Consider the following 21,151-nt stretch of genomic DNA (forward strand, 5'->3'; position numbering starts at 1 on the left):
AGCCTTTCCCTTATAAAGAAAAGTTATAATGACAATTATCAATATTAGAAATTCGTATAGCAATACTGCTCAAAATTTTAACATGTTTAAGGCCTTTGTGTGCAAGGTAGCATATGAATATAGGGTAAGTGAAATAGTACAGGCCTCAAGATATTAGTTTAAGTCAAAGAAAATATTACTTATCCCTATTTTATTTATCTAGAATTTAATCTTGTATTATTAACTCAGGCTTTAGCTGAAGCTTTCCAGTGCCTGTTCACAAAACTTTCTACTCAAGCTCAGAAGTATCCTCTGTCTCAGCTAGCTCAAGACAAAGTTGAAATTGTTTAAGTCTGGAGAGCATTCCATGCTGCTTCTTCCTGAAATCTACGATTTCCATCCAGGTAAAGGTGCTGGTGAACCTCAGCACTCAGGCAAAACTGGGGTCTCGTAAGCCTGAGCAGAGGATATGGTTACGTAAGCACTTCTCTCTAAGGGACTCTATTCAAACAGGGGCCATGCAATTGGGTCAGCTATGGTTGAAAGATGTTATCCACACAACTATTGAGAAAACTCATGTCATTCAGAGAATGTTCAACACAGAGGTGCATTCCATCATGGTCAAATCTGCCTGGTGCTAATTCTTAGAGGATGGAACATAAAGAATCTAGGTTCGGACAGTCTGGTTTTGGATCTGTGCAAAATATATTCACAATATTATTTCTTTATTCTGCTGTACTGTTTTGAGTTAGTGTTAGTTCAAATGTTTCGGCATGGCTGTGTTCCCCAGGTCTTGATACAAATTCAATGTTTATTAAAACCTAATGTAGTAATCAGATGGTTGTGCCCTTCTGAAGTCAGATTATTTTCCACAGATAAAGCTTCTTTTATACCTCAAGAAGTATAGGAGAAGATCTGAAATTTATGTGAGGTTTACAGACTCTATTTTGAGATGCAAATCAATCACTAAACAAAATCTTTTCACCAGCAAGATTTCAGCCTTTTGCTACACCTTTCATAAAGCCAGTGGAAGAAAAAAGATTATATTTCTAATACAGAGTAAGTGAAAGGCAGGAGAGATGTGAAAGAGAATGCGGAATTTCAGAGCAGTGACATATTAAACAGCCTTTTACTGACCCATCCAAAAATCACTTTGAAGTCTCATAGGAAATAAAAACTTAAAGAAAGAATGCACATAAAATAAGACTGAGAAGAAAAATATGTCCTTTTAAAAATAAAAATGTATTAATTCTAGCCAGATGTAATTCTTATGATTTAACTTTATTTTCATCAGACGTTATCTCTGTCCCAGGCTTATCTGTATAGAAAAAGATGTCAAAAATACAGTTAACTTTATCTTGAACTGTTCCAGCTTCTTAATAAAAAAAATCCCACAAAACTTAGAATCCTACAAGGGTTATCATTTTAAAATTAATAGGTCCTTTCATTTAGTACCTCCTTGTTTTTATAATTTCACAGAATCACAGAATCACAGAATCACAGAATAACCAGGTTGGAAGAGACCCACCGGATCACCGAGTCCAACCGTTCCTACCAAACACTAAACCATATCCCTCAGCACCTCGTCCACCCGTGCCTTAAACACCTCCAGGGAAGGTGACTCAACCACCTCCCTGGGCAGCCTGTTCCAGTGCCCAATGACCCTTTCTGTAAAGAATTTTTTCCTAACGTCTAGCCTAAACCTCCCCTGTCGGAGCTTGAGGCCATTCCCTCTTGTCCTGTCCCCTGTCACTTGGGAGAAGAGGCCAGCACCCTCCTCTCTACAACGTCCTTTCAGGTAGTTGTAGAGAGCAATGAGGTCACCCCTCAGCCTCCTCTTCTCCAGGCTAAACAACCCCAGCTCTCTCAGCCGCTCCTCATAAGGCCTGTTCTCCAGCCCTTTCACCAGCTTTGTTGCTCTTCTCTGGACTCTCTCCAGAGCCTCAACATCCTTCTTGTGGTGAGGGGCCCAGAACTGAACACAGTATTCGAGGAGCGGTCTCACCAGTGCCGAGTACAGAGGGAGGATAACCTCCCTGGACCTGCTGGTCACGCCGTTTCTGATACAAGCCAAGATGCCATTGGCCTTCTTGGCCACCTGGGCACACTGCTGGCTCATATTCAGTCGGCTGTCAACCAACACCCCCAGGTCCCTCTCCTCCAGGCAGCTTTCTAGACAGACTTCTCCCAGTCTGTAGCACTGCATAGGGTTGTTGTGCCCCAAGTGCAGGACCCGGCATTTGGCCTTGTTAAACCTCATGCCATTGGACTCTGCCCAGCGGTCCAGCCTGTTCAGATCCCTTTGCAGAGCCTCCCGACCCTCCAGCAGATCGACACTTCCACCCAGCTTAGTGTCATCCGCAAACTTGCTGAGGGTGCATTCGATGCCTTCATCCAGGTCATTGATGAAGACATTGAACAGGGCTGGACCCAGCACTGAGCCCTGGGGAACCCCACTTGTCACTGGCCTCCAGCTGGATTTCACACCATTTACCACCACTCTCTGGGCCCGGCCATCCAACCAGTTTTCCACCCAGGAGAGTGTGCGCCTGTCCAGCCCAGAGGCTGACAGTTTCTCAAGCAGAACGCTGTGAGAAACTGTGTCAAAGGCTTTGCTGAAGTCCAGGAAGACCACATCCACAGCCTTTCCCTCATCCAGTAGCCGGGTCACTTTGTCATAGAAGGCGATCAGGTTAGTCTGGCAAGACCTGCCTTTTGTGAACCCATGTTGACTGGGCCTGATCACCCGGTTCTCTTGCATGTGCTTCATGATAGCACATGTTCCTCCCAAGTTAAACAGCTGTGGGAAAATAATTGACTATGTGCATATTTCTGTTCCATAAAACTAACTTATATCTAGCATATATAACATATAAATCATGCACAGAAAATATTTTAACTCTCAATAAAAGAAGAAATTTTCCTGATAATGGCTCTCGTTCACAAAATGAAAATATGGAGTACTTTTCAGTTAGTTCAACACCAAAACAAGAGGACAACTGAGTATGATTGAACTGCATTCTTGATCAAGTTGAATTAATATAAGTCAGAGGAGCGTTATCAGTTTATGATACTGTAAAAATCAGTCTGGACTGACATTCCTCCTGAGTTTACAGCCTACATTATTTTTTTCTCTGTTTTTCTGGCTCTTAAGTATCACTTTCTCCTTTCATGCCACTGTATTTGATGGTTCTTACAGGCTTCAGCTAAGGGGCCTATTGTGGGCCACAAAAAGTTCTGAGATGGTTCATTTGTTTTTCATGGATTTAGATGTCTCACTGTAAAGACATTATAGATATCTGAAGGGGTCTGTGCAAAAGCAAAGGGCCTTTTGGTGAAAAATTTTCTGCTTGTATCTATGTTCCTAGTAAAGTGTTCAATATTTTTGTTATTGCTAAATTTTACATTATGTTTTATGTAGGTGACTTCCAGAAATCTTTCCTTGTTTCATGTTTCAAATATTGATTTCATTTCTCTTTATGTGAGGGCCTAACTGTCCACCAAAAGTATGAAAACAAAGGCTTGAGATTACCAGGTCAGAGGAAACAGAAGAACTCTAAGCATGTGGAACACAAACTCAAAATTTCTTTATTCATGTTGATCATTTTAAGGAAGATTCTTTTGTGAAAGACTGCTTTAAACATCCTTTCTTGGGCTCTTCTCTTGCAGCAGCAGGACTTCAGCAGGTCTAGATGAGCCTTGGAAATATTTTCTGCAAATGCTCGATGATTGGTGGCTTGCAGAGCGTTCCTTAAAACTTGCGGGTCAAGCAGAACTGTAGACCTGAAAAGTGCACCTACTGATGGTGGTTCATACACACACAAAATACCAAAAAAAATTGCTTGTTAGTTCTGCATTCTGTTGAAAGGAGGAATACAGGGTCAAAAGCATCACACAGGAGAAAGAAAGTGGAGAATCAGAGATGATCAGAGAAAGAGGTGATTTTTTCCTTCTGAAAGAAAAGTGGGAAGTGAGATACAGTCAAAGAGGATGCTTAAGATTTTCAGAAAGTTTATAGAGGTTAAGTATCTATTTTTTAGGATGATCTTGAAACACAGATGAAGTAGCATATAGTAAATATAAGAAACAATGTTGAGAGCAATATTATGGTTGTACTAAAAAATTACAAAGCAGTGGAAGAAAAGGCTGGGAAAACATCTCAGAAAGGACTGGATAAAGCTCAGATAACCTGTTTCTGATCTCTTTCATAACTTGATTCAGGACTTTGTACATAAATCCTAAAAATTAAATCTGCTTTTCAAACGTCTTTGCTGAAGTGGATGGTCAAAGCTGACTGGACCTCATCACAAATCCTGTAAGTTCTGTTCAAGGTTTCCCCCATATGATTTTATTCTTCCATATGCAGAATTACCCATATGATATTTTATAGCCCTATATGATATTTTATATTTTATAGGTGAAAAAAATGGGATGTTTTTCAAATGTTACCCTGAAAATATTATTTTTATTCTCCTTTTTTTGTGATTAGTTTTGTATTCCTGCATTTAATATAACTTCTGAAGGGTCTTTTCAGTTCTTGACTGACCACATATACACATTTTATAACATGTATTTCCAAATTGTCAATTTCACGTGACTTTATTTTGAGTGGTCATAAGTTGCTCATTGCTCTTCACCCCCACATCTTCTCCAAGACTTTGTGGATATTATTTATCCCATATGCAAACTCTTCAGGACAAGCTGTCCATTGTCTCATGTTTTGTTCACAAAGTGCTACTCCCTGTATGTTCTTAGTCTCATAAGGGTTTGTGGGGCGGTTTATGCTTCCCACTGTAATACAAATGAAAATTAATTTTTATAGATAATAATGATATCTGTTGAGAATCACTGCATTCCCCATTATCTGTATAAATTAATAGAAATTTGGTTTAAGAGAGGAAGATTTATTCCTAAATACAGCTATTGAACACATAATTGCTAGTTTTAAGCTTTTATCTCTCAGAATTCTGTTCACAGGACATAGTTTGTTCATTTATGTTGACAAATATAATGTTGTGTTTTAATTGTGTATGGATTTTTAATTATTGAAAGCATTACTTAGCAGTCTACCAGGAAATGTATTATGCTATATATTCTGAGAGTAATAAAATCTTAATGATTAGTGGACCAATGACAGTAGTTCCCTGAAATTAAATCTTTGATAAGAAGTGTCAGAATGGTTTGTGAGTTTGGAGGCAGGGAGGAAGGAGAAAAGGTAATAGGTTACCAGGTAACAAATGTTTTCAGTTAAGTGAAAGGTTAATGAGCACATATCTTTTGTATAATGTGAACTTTAGGCTTGTCTAAGCTGCCTTGTATTTCTCCCGAAAAGTATCCTATCCATGTGAAGCCTACTGTGGCTCCATCAGCACAAGTCCTAGTCACTACATAATGACAGGAATAATACAATCACATACTAAAAACATCTGTAGATAAAAGGCATGGATCTTTACTGGTATTCTGAAGACTGTTCCACAGAGGGAGCAATACCAGTCAGGTATTGTAGGGCGGGGAAAAGTAAATGTAGCTGAGGCCTTTGTGATTGTTCTTTGTTTGTTTTCCTGATAGCTCCCCTTTTAATCCAAAGTAGAAGCTAAGGTTGGTTTATTATTTTAAAAAAGGGAAGAATACTTGAGTGACTGTCTAGTTAGTCTCTCCACGTTGTAGTAAGAAGTTAATTTAATATAACAAAATGTCTATGAGAAGATGTCAAAGAAAAATATTACGCACATTTTCTTCTCAATTACCACTGTATAAAATATGATTATAAAGCACATAAAATTCAATAGAACAAGCTGGCAGGCACATATACTACTGGAAAGAAGTCTTAGATTTTTCTTGCTTTCTTTTTCTTTTAATAGAAACATTTCTATTAAACTCATATTTCTACTAACTATTAAAGTTTCTTGAAAACTCAACAGGCTGTATTGATCCAAAGCATCCACTTTTGCATTAAGTTACACACTTATTAAAGGTGTCCAAAAGCCTTTAGAATGAGATGGGCAAGATCCTATTGTATCTAACAGAGTCAAGCAGTGCTTTTTCTTTAGCTGCTAATTCAGGTAGCAGTAGCAGAATTTATTTGAAACACAGCTGTAGACATAATGCATGAATTCAATTTTAGTTGTGTAAACTGTTTTTGTCAGGCCATAACTGGTAGTAACAGGAGCAAGTGAGGATATACTTATAAATCACTGAAATCACTGAGCCTGGCCAAAATGCTAGGAAATTAAGCTAGACCTTGTGATGCTCTATGGAATGATTTCCCCTGCTCACAAACATGAATATCTTGACTTAAGCAATATTTTGTTAAGAGGCAGGTAGATGGAATAATACATGCTATCTTAAATTATGACTATTTCACAGACCTTTCCTCCAGTAAGGCTATTGCCTAGCCTACTGCATTCGCATTTTGTGACTGTCAAACCTCATGGGCTGGCAGGACTCAGTATGAGCTACCTCAGACCTGCTCCAAGCTAGTTCTGTTACTCTAAACTCCTCCCAGCCATCCCCCATTTCACCAGCTATTCTGCTCATGCTCCACAATACTACAGCTAATACAGCTTTCTGGCATACAGTAAACATTCAAAAGCATCACTACTTTTCAAGCAAAACTGAAGTACTTTGTCCTATTAATTTTTTTCCTTATAGCTATACACACACACTTTGTTGCCTTACTTTAGGGTGAACATTCACTCAACACCACTGAAAATATTTGATTACTGCATCTGTATCATATTATAAACACAAACTTTTCTCCACTGTATGATAATAATAGTAATGCTTTTGAAACATAATAAAATAGACATAAAATAGACATGTTTTAGACATATCCATCTGTCCTTTACATTACACTTCTCTTTTTCACCTCAGAAATCCATAGCATCCTTTGCTTTCAGCCCAGAAATCCCCCGTTGTTGCTTTGTCTTCACTTCTAGCCTCATCTGCTGAGATAACGCCGCTGAAACTACTGTTTTATGTGAGAGGCAGCTCTTAACAGCACTAGCCCAAACAAAGCCCTGGGAAGGCAGTCTGTAAATCACAAGTCCTCCCCTGTATTCCCTTTCTTCTGAGATTTCACACTAGATGTAGCAGGTCTATTATAGAGTACAGAAGGCGTGGTCACTTTCTACTCCCTATTGCTTCTTTTTCATTGGCTCTAACAATCACGCTGACACTGGGTAAATGGGGACAGATGATTAATCCAGTGGAGAATGAGCTGCCAAAAAAATTACTCATTTACTCATGAGATCAATGAGCTTTTGAGTTCACCTTCCAACCATGTTATCTCCAGACCTGACCCAAGGGAGGAGGCAGTAGTAGGAAAGACAGAGAATAGGAGTGCGTCTTTCGGCACCAGCCTGCATGAATGTAGGCAAGATGTAGTGTGATATAACATCACACACATTCCTGTCTGGGGACTTTTTCCTATCCCATCTATACCGACATATAGGGGCAAAACTTAGGGTTTCATCCTTTTTTCCTCCCTTGCAGCTTGCTGCCCAGACCATTTCACTGCCATCACATTATGTCAGGCTATTGCTTCTCCTCATACAAGACAAAACCAAAAAAGAAATGTCAAAGACTCCTTCTTGTCCTAGTACTCTTCTGAGTACCACCCACACACATCTTTACAAAATCCATGATTCCCTGGTTCTGTCTGTAACATGAGCTCATCAAACCATGCCATTAGCTTTAGCTGCAATTACTTCAAAGTTCGCTGACATGAGTTGAAATACTAAGCAGAGACAAAACCAGAAAGCAGTAGAAGGAGCAGTAGATAACAAGGAAATTAATTTATATGTTGTGCATGTGAATTTTCTCCAACTTTTGGCAATATTTATGAGAGCAAAAAGAGTTGTTTCTGAAGCCAGCTCGTTTACCTTGGCTTTAATCGGTAGTAGAAGGTGTTTCAATCAGTAGTCACGAAAAAAAAATCCTAGAATGCCTTTTTCACCTGACCGACAGGATTTCATTGTCCCTTGTTGGTTTTTACTTTATTAAAAAAAAAATAATTAGGGGGCAAGAGCACAGTTCTGCTTTAAAAGTCACCTCAGTTCATAGTACATGTCATGTATTCCAGATTAACGATTAGAAGAACACATATCCAATGCTGTCCAGCTTTGAAAAGTTTAAGAGAGAAGTAACATCCTTTCTCGTCTACAGCTGAGTGCTTGCCTTGCAGCCCTTGGATAAACTGGAAAACCGGAAGTCACACAAGAGGGAAGTTCAGAGAGCTGAAGGAATGACTGAGTTGTTTCTTTCTACAGTAAGCCTCCAAGGAGCTGCCCAAATAAGCCGGGAGAAGATTTATGTGCCTGACAAAGAGGTTTATAAGAGAAGTGACGCAGGACACAGCAAGGAATTGTTAAGAATTCACTGTAAATGCTTTATTCAAGTTTCTGGGCCAGGACCTAGAGGACTGGAAGAGATGGAGGTTTTCCTTCCAGCTCCAGTGGGGAGTTTTTCTAAAACTGGCTGAACTGAGGAAATGAGTGCCACAAAGCCTGATACAGAGATGATAGACTGCTGTCCTCTTAGCCCTCTAGAGGCAAAGATATCCTGAATGAGTAGGCAGTCCGACCAGTCTGCTGACAGGCTTGATCACAAACACATCAAGGTACTGGACGGAAACAGTAACTGATGGAGAAAATGAGAAACAGTGGCAGCATTCCCATTCTCATCCCTATGCATAAACAGCATTATTAAAGAATGCAAACAGATGAGCCTCCCACAAGCTTCTTCTCAAGTCTGCCACTTATGAATACTGGTGGTTTTTTTCATGTTTTTAAACTGTGCAATTCACCACATTGATTCAAGAAGCTCCAGGAGATATTCCAGGAAGAGTTCCTGTGACACTAGCTGATCTTATCCCATGTGCTCACCTTCACACCCTGAAACTGTGAATGCTGAACTGCATAAAGAGAAAATAATTACAATAACTTCCCTCCTTTAAAAAAAATGGAAGAAGATTCTATTTTTTTTTCCAGAGCTTTGTTGCTTTTTGCAAGTTTTTATTTTGTTTCACATTTCTTTTCTGTGGGTGTATGTGGCTCTCCATGAAGTGAAAGGCAATGACAACTACTAAAGTTCTTTAGACAGACGAGGTTTTCAGTACTGGGCCCAAGTATGTTTAAAATGTATTCAGATAGTGAGATGGGCTGTGCTATGCCAGGAGATAGATCCCAGGCTTTAATCACACACATTTCTGAGTACCTTGCAGTATCTTCTTTTCAACTAGTTTGGGAAGCCTGTTTGTAGAAGAATTTATAAAGCTCTCAATTATGTGTGACAGTGTTATAAACCACAAAGAAGTAAAATGTGTGTTGCAAACCCAGGAGTGCCTGCTGACGCAGCCCTTTCCTTAACTCTATTCATGAATCAGCATAGCATAAAATCTGCTCCATGACAGAAGATTATCTTGTCTGGAATGTTATGGTGTAAATTTGATATGCAGAATGAGCTGTGATGTCCTGGATTTGCACCTGTGACGCACTGCCTGTCCAGAACAGACTACAAAGAATGCCAAAGAGGAAAAATTCTTAAAGAAAGTTATATTTTTCACTTCTAAAACCTATTTGTTTATAACGTTTTCTCTCATTTTGATTGTGAGTGCTTTGAGACATGGATTTGTGTGGTCAAACTTAATGGCAGCACAGCTTCACATACTTTCAGTTATGTGACAGTGTGTCGTGTTTGCCTTCACCTACTTGTGTTGTTGTATTGCCTTGGGTAGGTTTATATTTTCCCATTTTCATAAAGGCAGGAACTTAACCATTTCTGATAGAAATAAGGAAGTTTGAAATGATATCTAGACAAATTAAGGCTTCCAGTAAGACTACAGAAGGTACAAGATTCCAGCAGTTACTTCAGTAACTTCAGCTAGTACAGGATATTTTAGCAAAATTATATCTTTTTACATGGTTAGTAGCAATTCTTAAAAGTTAAGGTAAAAGATCGTGCTGAAATAGTACTCAGAAACAAAATTGTAAACACTCAACAAGAAGAAGGCTAGTGGTAGGGCTAGAAAACAACGGCATTTGAAATATTTGACTTGCACATCATTCAGTGTTTCAACTGAGTAAATGCATTTAGGGCTTTAAATGGCATTCTGCCAATCAAGCAAACTCTCCTTGTCATAGAGTCATAGAATCATAGAATCATGGAATCATAGGATACTTTGAGTTGGAAGGGACCTCTAAGATCATCTAGTTCCAACCCTCTGCCATGGGCAGAAACACCTCCCACTAGATCAGGCTGCCCAAGGCCCCATCCAACCTGGCCTTGAACACCTCCAGGGATGGGGCATCCACAACTTCCCTGGGCAACCTGTGCCAGTGCCTCATCACTCTCATAGTGAAGAAATTCTTCCTTATGTCTAGTCTAAATCTGCCCCTCTCTAGTTTATACACATTGCTTCTTATCTTATCACTACAAGCCTTTGTAAACTGTCCCTCCCCAGCTTTCTTGTTGGACTCCTTCAGGTATTGGAGGGTCACTTATAGTGAACAACCACAACCCTCTCGGCCTATCCTCATTGCAGAGGTGTTCCAACTCTGATCATCTTCATAATCCTCCTCTGGATCTGTGCCATCCTTCTTATGTCTCTTAGGAGAGGAATACAGGGGCAAAATCACCTCCCTTGACCTGCTGGCCACGCTTCTTTTGATGCACCCCACAATATGGTTGGATTTCTGGGCTGCTTCTCATCAACCAGCACCCCCAGGTCCTTCTCTGATCTCAATCACATCATTCCCCACCCTGTGTGGAAATCAGAGATTGCCCCGACCCAGGTGTAGGACCTTGCACTTGGCCTTGTTGAACCTCACGATGTCCACACAGACCCACTTCTCCAGCCTGTCCAGGTCCCTTTGGATTATATCCCGTCCTTCCAGTGTGAATGTCAGTTCTTCCCTTGTCCACCAAATCTCTGGCCCAATTGTAAAAGGCCACTAAATTCATCACCCATGATTTTGCTTTAATGAAGCCATGTTGGTTATTGCTGATCACCTCTCCATTTTCCATATACCTCAGAAGAGTTTCCATGAGAATCTGCTCAATGATCTTTTCAGGGGCAGTGGTGAGATTGACCAACCTCAGTTATTCCATCAGAGGGAACTTCATCAAACTACCACAACTTCTCAAATATAATGGATAGTGACTTAGCAACTTCATCCACCACTTTGCTCAGGATCTGTGATGCATCTCATCAGGTCTTATGGACTTGTGCACCTTCAGGTTCCTTAGATGGTCTCAAACCTGATTGTCTCCTACCGTCCGTAGTTCATCATTCGCCCAGTCCCTGCCTTTGCCTTCTGCCACTTGGGTGGTGTGACTTGAGCCCTCACCAGTGAAGACTGAGGGAGAAAAGTCATGGAGTACCTCAGCCTTCTCCATATCCCAGGTAACCAGGTCTCCCATTTCCACATGGAGAGGGCCCACATTCTCCTTAGTCTACCTTCTATCACTGGCATATCTATAGAAGCTTTTCTTGTTCTCCTTGACATTCTTGCCAGATTCAATTCTATCAGGGCTTTTGCTTTCTTAACCTGACCCCCGGCTGCTCAGGCAATCTCTGTATACCTTACAGGCTATCTGCCCTTGCTTCCACCTCCTGTAAGCTGCTTGTTTGAGTTAAAGTTTGTCCAGGAGTTCCTTGTTCATCCATGTAGGCCTCCTGGCATTTTTGCCTGCCTTTCTCTTTTTTTGAAATACGTCACTTCTCTGCTTGAAGGAGGTGATCTTTGAATATTAACCAGCTTTCTTGGACTCCTCACCCCTTCCAGAGCTTTATCCCATGGAAGTCTACTAAGCAGTTACCTGAAGAAGTTACCTGAAGTCCAGGACAGCAAGCTTGCTGCACACCCTCCTCACTGCCCTAAGGATCTTTAACTCCACCATTTCATGCTCACTGAAGCCAAGGCTTCCCTTGAGTTTCACATTCCCTACAAGTCCTTCCTTGTTGGTGAGAACAAGGTCTAGCATGACACCTCTCCTTGGTGGCTCTTCTAACACTTGAAGAAGGAAGTTATCATCAACACACTTCAGGAACCTCCTGGATTGCTTGTGCCCTGCTAAGTTGTCCCTCCAATAGATATCAAGGTCCTTGAAGTCATCCCATGAGAACCAGGGCTTGTAAACATGAGGCTGGTCCTACCTGTCTACAGAGGGCCTCATCTGCCCACTTTTCCTGGTCTAATGGCCTGTAATAGAGTGCCACTATAATGTTACCTCTCCCTACCCTCCCTTTAATCCTGACCCATAAGCTTTCAGCCAGTTCCTCATCCATCCCCAGGTGGAGTTCCATTCACTCCAGCTGGTCAATGACATAGAGGGCAACATCTCCTCCTGCCTGCCTCCCCCTGTTTCTCCTTCCTAAAGAGCCTGTATCCCTCCTGTTGCCCTGTGATCCTTCTTCAGGCTCTGGGCATCTGTTGCTAGTGCTGGCATCAGACTGGTCGGAATGTCAAATTTTCCTAACAATTAGTTTAAAATATCTCCCTTTGTATTATATTTCCAGTTCAGTTATATCAGAGCAGTCAGACAAATAAAAAGATAGAATTATGATCACATAACACCTTGAGTTTACATTCTTATTGAAAAAAGTTGAGTATCTCATCCTTAGCAATGTTTCATGTCTTTAAAACCCTGGTATAGCACATAGGATGGGCGAGGAGATTACTCTGTGAATCTAGGAAAGAGGTAGTGCTTTAGTGCATTTCTCCTTGTTCTGTTTCACTCGGTGTGTTTGCAGTGCATTAGCTACAAAGACACAGGGCGTTTAGTATGTTGTCCCTTGGCATTTCCTCTTAACTGATGAGGCAGGACAGAACAATTTCTTAGGAAGGGAACTGGCAGAGACTGAAATGGACATCACAAAGGAAAATAAAAAAAACATATAGGAGCAATGTTTGTCATGGTCTAGATGCATAGATAAATCCAGACACAAATATGTACACACATACACTGCTATAAAATTCACCTTGTGCTCTGCCTAGGGTTTTCTTTCATTGTTGGCCTGAAGTCACCAAGTTTCCTCCCTTGAACAAATCCAAAACTTTGTTGTGAAGCTGCCTTCTTTCTGGTGAGGGTGTTTCCTCTGCCCAGTTTCCTCCCCTTTCTGTATGAGTTTGTAGCGTCCACTGAGAAGAAAATGCAAAACAAAACTTTGCACCTTTGTGTTGGGTTGAATCAAGAGGAAAATTTTACATTAGGAAAAAATTCTTCACAGAAAGGGTCATTGGGCACTGGAACAGGCTGCCCAGGGAGGTGGTTGAGTCACCTTCTCTGGAGGTGTTTAAGGCACGGGTGGGCGAGGTGCTAAGGGGCATGGTTTAGTGTTTGATAGGAATGGTTGGACTCGATGATCTGGTGGGTCTCTTCCAACCTGGTTATTCTATGATTCTATGATTCTATGATTCTAAGAGTCTGAAACTTGCTGTGCATGCCACAGTTCTCTTTTCCTAGCATAACTGTTTTGACAAAAACCCTGTTGGGAAGACACACACATTGACAGATGTTGGGATTCTTGAGTTCATGGTCAGTCTAACAGCTGCCATTATTACCAGGATGAGGCACAAATGGCCACATTCATCTGTGGTGTAAATCCATTGATGTCAGCAGACAAAACTGGCTTAGAGAAATGTGTCTGCTCTGCCATAGGTTTGTTTCTGAGGGAAGAGATTAGAAGCAGTAGAAAAAAAAGGCACACCATTTTAGTAAATATGCAAACTGCAATCTAATATGCAAAGTCTCTAGTTTGTTGCTCCAAACACTCCAATAAATAAAGCAAGCTCTCCATTTGGCAAGGTATTCACACATAACACCGTGTACTTTCTGCATAGAGCTTTCTAGGTCAACCAGCTAATTATTATTATTTTCTCTTTTGCTATTAGAAAAGCACCTTCCACTAAAGCAAGAGCTTCATTTTATTGGGCACGTGATCTCTCTTTGAGGATTTATACATCGGATTAATTAGCAGTTGGAACAGGACTCACTCCCTCTCACAGCTTCCACTCTCCCATTAACAGTCTGTGGCTTGATGCTAAATCTCAGAAGAGAATCCTGCTATTTACAATTCTGTTTAGTGCAGGATTGCTAATTCTTATCTGTTTAAACACAACTGATGTCAGGGCAGACAACAAGCGAAGGCAGTTTGTAATGACTAGCCATAATATCACTGCTGATCCAAACATTTTTATAAACTAATCATCTTTCTTTTTATTTCATTCCTAAGCATTAAAACACTATAAAAGAACAATCAGAATGAGAGTTTAAGGAGAATAAAATCTTTTCATTTATATTGCTAGTACTTTTAAGTACGGTCTTAATTTGGAAATACTGTAATTTGCTAGAGGGTGTCTTTGTGCATTATTGTCCCTCCTTCTGTGCTTAATTCCTCGAAAATTATTCTCCATTATAGAGGGGCTACTTTAACCTCCTTTGGTGGTTACACTTGTTATGCCTCAAGTCCATACCCCATCCAGACTATGTTAGTGGCTTTACTAAACCACATTTCATATTGCCTTTGAGGCATTTGTGTGAAGGTAAGTCTGCACTCAGTTAAAATACCTTTAATAGCAGCAGGTTCAGACCAAAACTACTCAGAGAGTTCGGAAAGTGTACATATAGATAGCAGAAAATATCATATCTTGCCTCCGTTTCTTAAGCATCTGTGTCTGACGGTGTCAAACAGTTCAGTTGTGCCAAAGACTGCTGTAGGAACTGTAAGCAATAGCTCAGCAAGAGCTGCTGCACCTGTCACACCATGCAGAAAGTTCTCCAGGCAGCTTCACAGGCAGTAAGCTTTCCTCAGCAGCAGAGAAAAAGCATGTCGGCACATCAGTGTGCCTACACTCTGGGCTAGCTGGTTCCTGGAGATGCACTGATGGCCCATCTGGACCTATGCCTCAGATGGGGCACCCCACCAACACAGGTGTGTATTTCAGCACCGGATCTGGCTTGTACACAGCCTGCTCGCAGGACTTACAGAGAAGCTTCAGTCTGCCTCTTGAACCGCTTTAAGTAATCCCATGTTTAAAGCTTTTAAAACTGCAGAACTTATAGTCAGATGCTGGGTCAGTGTTTCTTGTTTCTTCTCTTGTTTCCACATCAGCAATGACAATTTTCTCATCTGATGAAACTACAGAGGGAGAGTTCAGAAGATACTATCCCTTTTCAAAAGCCAGCCATAATGATAAGAAACTTAGACATACCTGGTGCATCAGACAATTGCACTTCTAGCTTCAGCCCCATTCAAGGACAATGTTTAACACAGATTGAGGATAGGATTCAGATTTGATTTTGCTTATACCAACCAAAGCTCCGAATCTCTTTCATTACAGTTAATTTTAGAATTCGCATTGACTTCAAATTGGATCCCAAATTGGATGCCTAATGAAATACTTAATAAACTGCATTTTAAACATGGCACTGGGTACCCATCCTGTGCAGAGATGCAGAAATTTTAGTCTCAGAAGATATATTTGCACTTGACTTCACATCACCTTTAATTAAACTTCAACCAAGAGGTTTTTGTCTGTACTGTTTTTTTCAGTTTAAAGACAAAAAAGCCCTTTCAACAACTTAAGATTTGACCTCTCTTTAAAGGCTGTTTACATTCCGTGAATTATTCTCTTCCATAGATTTTGCTTAACTGTAGCACTGAACTCTAATTAATGACTCATAAGGAATATAAGGTTACCTGTCTTTAACTAAAAAATGCTCCTGTTTGTATTAGTCTAGGGCCTTCTCATTAGAAAGCTTTTAGAAAGGTGTATAATGTTGAAAGTATTCCTGTACCCAGCTTGACCAAGAGGGAGTATTATGGGATTTTAAGAATCCTGTGAGCTCAATAAAATATCAAAATATATTGCTCTTTCAAAATCCAGATTCCAGCAATAACTGATTATCAGAGATGGAAGTTAAGATATATACACATATACTACTAAGTGGGATCTGTATATTTTTTGAAGTCTGGCTGACTTTTTTGTTTGCTGCTGGAAGACGGATTAGAAGGACTCCAGATGCATTTTGAGGCTGAACTGATTAACTATAAAACAGGCCCTGACAGTTTAAAATTTTGTAATATGCCCACTGATCTGTTGTCTAATTTCTCTTCTGTACATTAGTCCAAATTCATTGCCATAACAATAATAACTTTCTATCACTCTGGCAGATGAATAAGTAATTTGTTTATGGAATTTCTTTTAATCTTTTGCAATTAGAGTTCGTCTGAAAATAAAAATCCATCCACACATCATTAAAAAATTCAGTCTAAATAAAATATTTTAACTTATTTTAGTTCAGTTCAGAATGAAACTTCCTTTTGCATTCACAGGTTAAAGCATCTTATTTAAAGCAATGAATTACTTCTGAAAGGTAGGTGGAAATGTTTAAGGTAATTTCAGAACAATTTGAAAAAAGAAATCGAATTTCCCAAATGGGTCATTACAGCTAAATGTGCTTCCTATGGCAGGAGAAAAAAAATGTATTTAGCTAAAATATATTGTCCATCTTTATCTACTTGTGACAGAAATATTTTAGGACTACATTACATACAGTCTCCTACATGGACTGCTTCCAGACTCTACTGCTTATTGTTTCTTTTTTTCCAGCTTCTATTGCTCTTACCTAAAATACGGCAATGTAGATTTGCCAATAATAATCACCTTATTTGCAGACCAGATTTAACATATGCATTCCATTATTACACCACCCAAAGAGACTCTACTTACTACTGTAGAAGTCTAACCTGTTTTACAGTAGTTCAAGCTCATTAATGATGGTGCTTCTTCATAGATAGCTGTGAGAACTCTGTGTCACATCAATATTTTGATACAGAGTAAGCTACAAGAAGATTTAAGGCTTAGGGTTTTCTTACCTCTCCCTAAGAAATGAAGACACCATGAAAATTCATGGAGATCTAGTAGTAATATTAGACAACCTATCTGAAATACTGCAAGAGAATCCAAAAACATCCCTTTCCAAGTGAAGTTCTCAGAGCAACTTTCAGACAGCACATTATAAATCTTTGAAATCCCAGTATTATATTTCAGCAGTGGGCTTAAACCTGTATACCAGCAATGGTTTTCAAGCTACATGAAGACCCCATCATGAGCACACACCATTCAGGCCTTGGCTGGACAGATACACAGGCAAGAACTGGATTTCCTACTAGGACATTTTGTGGCAATTGTCTTAAGGATTCTGATGGCCTCTTCAGCTCTCAGACACGTCAGGTAATGTGGCTACATTCCATATATTCAGTCTAACAAGAAGCAAGTTCAGCAGAAAAGAACTGTAACATTTTTCTGCTCCCTTGCCAACTTCAGTCCAGTCACATACCCTAAGATTCTTTATCATACTGTGTACAATCACTTTACAGGGCAAAAATACACCCTGCAGTTCTGTATAGCATGCACTGAATTTCCCTACCACCTTCTGTGACCTATGCCAAAGAGTATTTAACTCACAAGCACATGCACATCTTTCAAGAAAAAACATGTCTTTCTTACTGAAGTTTCAAAGTACATTATTCTTTGTACAGAGTAATCCCTCTGTATTACTGAGAGCAGATCACTCCTCACATGTCCAGTAAGGGTTATTTCCCTATCCACAATGCTTACCAATGATATTGATAACTTGACACATTATTTTCATGGCTTACAGATATATTCCCAGTTAAGTGAGTGAGAGTTTTTCTCCTACAGATATATTAACTTCCTTTGCCTGAAATCAAAATTCATGTCATCAAGTTGATTAATGATTGTTAGCAGCCATGCAAATGGTTGTGATGCTGTTATCACTTCAATCACAACCTGCCAGTGATAAGTTGATTAACAAAACCCAACTAGTTCAACTGCAAGTGCAGTTTGGATTTTGTGGGACAAACCAGGGTGACACCAGAAAAACCAACCTGAAATGCGTTCATGACATATGATTAAAAAAATAATCACACATGGCCTCTGAAGAAAATGATTATGCAGGGATGTCACCAAACAATATTATTTCAGTTCTCATATCATCACAGTACAGCGTACTCTACAAATCCACAATTTTAAAGATATATGTCAAGGTGCATTCACTACAGTAGTATTAGTTCTCTTACATTTACGTTGAATTTGCATCAGTCATAGGCACCACGAATTTTCACTTTGCTAAATTATTTCTGGTGGAACCACACAATAAACTTAATGAGATGCAGTCTGCTTTTGCTACCACCATCTGGCAGTCCTTCTCTGGGCATATTGTTCTTTCAACACCTATTGGAAAAGTATGAAGTGGTAGATAAAGACTGATAAGCATCATGGAGTAATGTCTTTGCCCAGAAATGGTTCCAAATCAATGCAGCATCTGAAAAACCTTGTATGATGACATGAAGAGAAAGGAGAAATAGATCAAAGAAATGGGATTGGGGAAATAGCTTAGAAAAAGCAATGAGAGTGAACCTAATTCCTGTTATGGTTTAAGATTGGTTTGGTCTTTTGTGTTGAAGGCCCTCTGTTTCTAAGGCTCTCCTGTCATAAAAAAATTGCTTAGAATGAAGGAAATTTAGAATTTTTGGAAAATCTGGATGTGACAATTAAAGCTGTTTGTGAGAAAAATGCAGTGCTGACATACCTCTGTCTTAAAAATATTATAAAATATGTCCCTTTTTCATGTCTTATGAGCAGTCTATTGTGCAAACTGAATATGTATGATTATTAAATTCACACACATTTTATGATTATCAGCTTGTGACCATTTCGAGATTTCAGGTTTTTGTTCACAGTCAAATTGAGGACATTTTTTTCAGAAAATCATTTATTCTTGCAAAATAGATAAACTGTTTTTCATTCACGCTCCAGAATCTCTCAAGTTTAAATAGCAAAGGAGCAACATAAACCATTAGGAGCCTCTGGAGCAGTCTTCTGGTGCCATCTACTATCAATTCTTAGTACAGAATTACCAAGAGAAATTGAGAATGCTTAGCTTCTCTCACTACCATTAACACCAGCCACAAAGGTGCTTATACCTGTGTAACATTACAATGGCGAAAATACGCCTTATTCTCAAAGTTCCTATGCCCCTTTTCTGAAAGTCCATGAGTGCTCTACTCACATTTGCATTTCTTGCAGGGTTCTTGAATTATATTTCAGAGCTGGTCCTTCAAATCTCTATTCAATTATTTTATGTTATATAGTCATAATTAATGAAGTGTTTTAACCAACAGAAAGCTAAAACACAATTTTGCCTTCTTAAGCTGCAATGGTCTGAGATGATGGAAATCAGAAGTGAAGTAGATCTTAGGCATCTATCTGTAACATAAAGGAATTTAAATCTCAGGACAGAAGGTCCAACATGAAAAAGAAAAAAACACGAAAACTGAGACTGTGCCTGTAACTCTCTTATTTAACAAATTAAGAGAAGCAGCTATGATCACCTTCAAAATAGTTCTCTTCTGAGTTGGTATACAGCAGCATACAATGCAGCCAACATTCAAAGCAATTCCACAGATCATTGTCTGAAAGGCTATTGAGGATCTTCTAGTGGCAAACAATTAGTTCCTTTGAGCTGACTTGATATTTGGGGAGAGCCAGGTCTGGTGACTAGGGTTGGTGCTCAAGCACTGTGATGTTATTAGCTGTAAACTGCTTCATAGACAAAGCATTGTGGGATGGCACACACTGACATTTTCTGATCTAAGGTAAAAAAAGTCTGTGTTTGTAAACACATCCACTCATACTGAGTGAAGCAATGAAGATGAGCCTTATCGCACTATGACAGGTTAGAACATGTTCTATAACCATCTATTTGTCTCTCCTCTTGGCTAGTCTAGGGGTTTTTGTGTCACACCTCGTATAGCTATGCAAAAGGCACAAAAGCAACAATGAAATCAAAATTATTTTTCTCTTTTTAATAGGAATGTATATTAATGTACACTTGTCCCCAGTATTTACCTTACTTTAATTGTTTTACTGAACTAACAAGTCATGTATTTCTAATTACATGGAGATAACTGCTATTCACACTATAGGGATTCTTTATTTAAGAGCAGTCCTTTGCATACCTTGAGCGTTGTTGGAGAAATATATTAGAAAGAACAAAATCCCATGCTTTTCTTCACTCAAATTAGTGAGTGACTTTAAAAATAATACAGCTTCTTTGTCAGTTTTAAAACTGATTTAAAATTTGAGGTTTTTTTAAATAAGTCAGATAAAACTGTCCTATTTTCAACTCAGATGTATGTTCCTGTTAGGATGTAAAATTCATTGATAACTTGAAAATAATTTATCAATTACAGAAGAATTATAGCATATGTATAGGCATCATGGAGCAAACTAAAAAACGTGGCTATTAATAGCAGACTCTTACAGGGCATGCTGTCCACAGTAATTGCATTAAATTCTGTATGTAGGTGTATGCAAATAACTCAAATACTTATTATTCACAGGCTGAAAGAATTGGGTTGGCAGGCTGAGAGAGTTGGGCTTGTTCAGCCTGGAGAAGAGAAGGCTCAGAGGAGACCTTATAGTGACCTTCCAGTAACTGAAAGGAGCTACAGGAAAGCTGGAGAGGGACTGTATATAAAGGCTTGTGGTGATAGGACGAGGGGGCATGGGTATAAACTGGAGAGGGGCAGATTTAGACTAGACATTAGGTAGAATTTCTTCACCATCAGAGTGATGAGACACTGGAACACATTGACAAGGGAAGTTGTGGATGCCCCATCCCTGGAGGTGTTCAAGGCCAGGTTGGATGGGGCCCTGGGTAACCTGATCTAGTAGAATGTCCCTGCCAGTGGCAGGGGGTTGGAACTAGATGATCTTTGGGGTCCCTTCCAACCCAAACTATTCTATGATTCTATGATTCTACGATTCTATGATTCTATGATTCTATTTGTCTTTTTAGAAAAAAAATTACATCAGCTTGAACTTCATGGGTTTATTTCCTTTATCTGTTCAGTTATTGGTGCCAACCAGCCATATGTAGTTAACAATAATAATGTAATTAATTATTCTGTTTCAAACAAAAATAGTCAGATACAGTTATCAAAGAAAATAATAAGTTTGTAATGAATTCACAAAAACTCCCTTGGTTTTTAAACACATTTTAAAACTGTCATAGAACAAACTTTCTCCGACTGTGATCTCCACGGAACAAACAAGGTATCCCAATTTAATAGAACTTT

The sequence above is a fragment of the Phaenicophaeus curvirostris genome, chromosome 6, assembly GCF_032191515.1.
Source record: "Phaenicophaeus curvirostris isolate KB17595 chromosome 6, BPBGC_Pcur_1.0, whole genome shotgun sequence".
In the NCBI taxonomy this organism is placed as follows: Eukaryota; Metazoa; Chordata; class Aves; order Cuculiformes; family Cuculidae; genus Phaenicophaeus; species Phaenicophaeus curvirostris.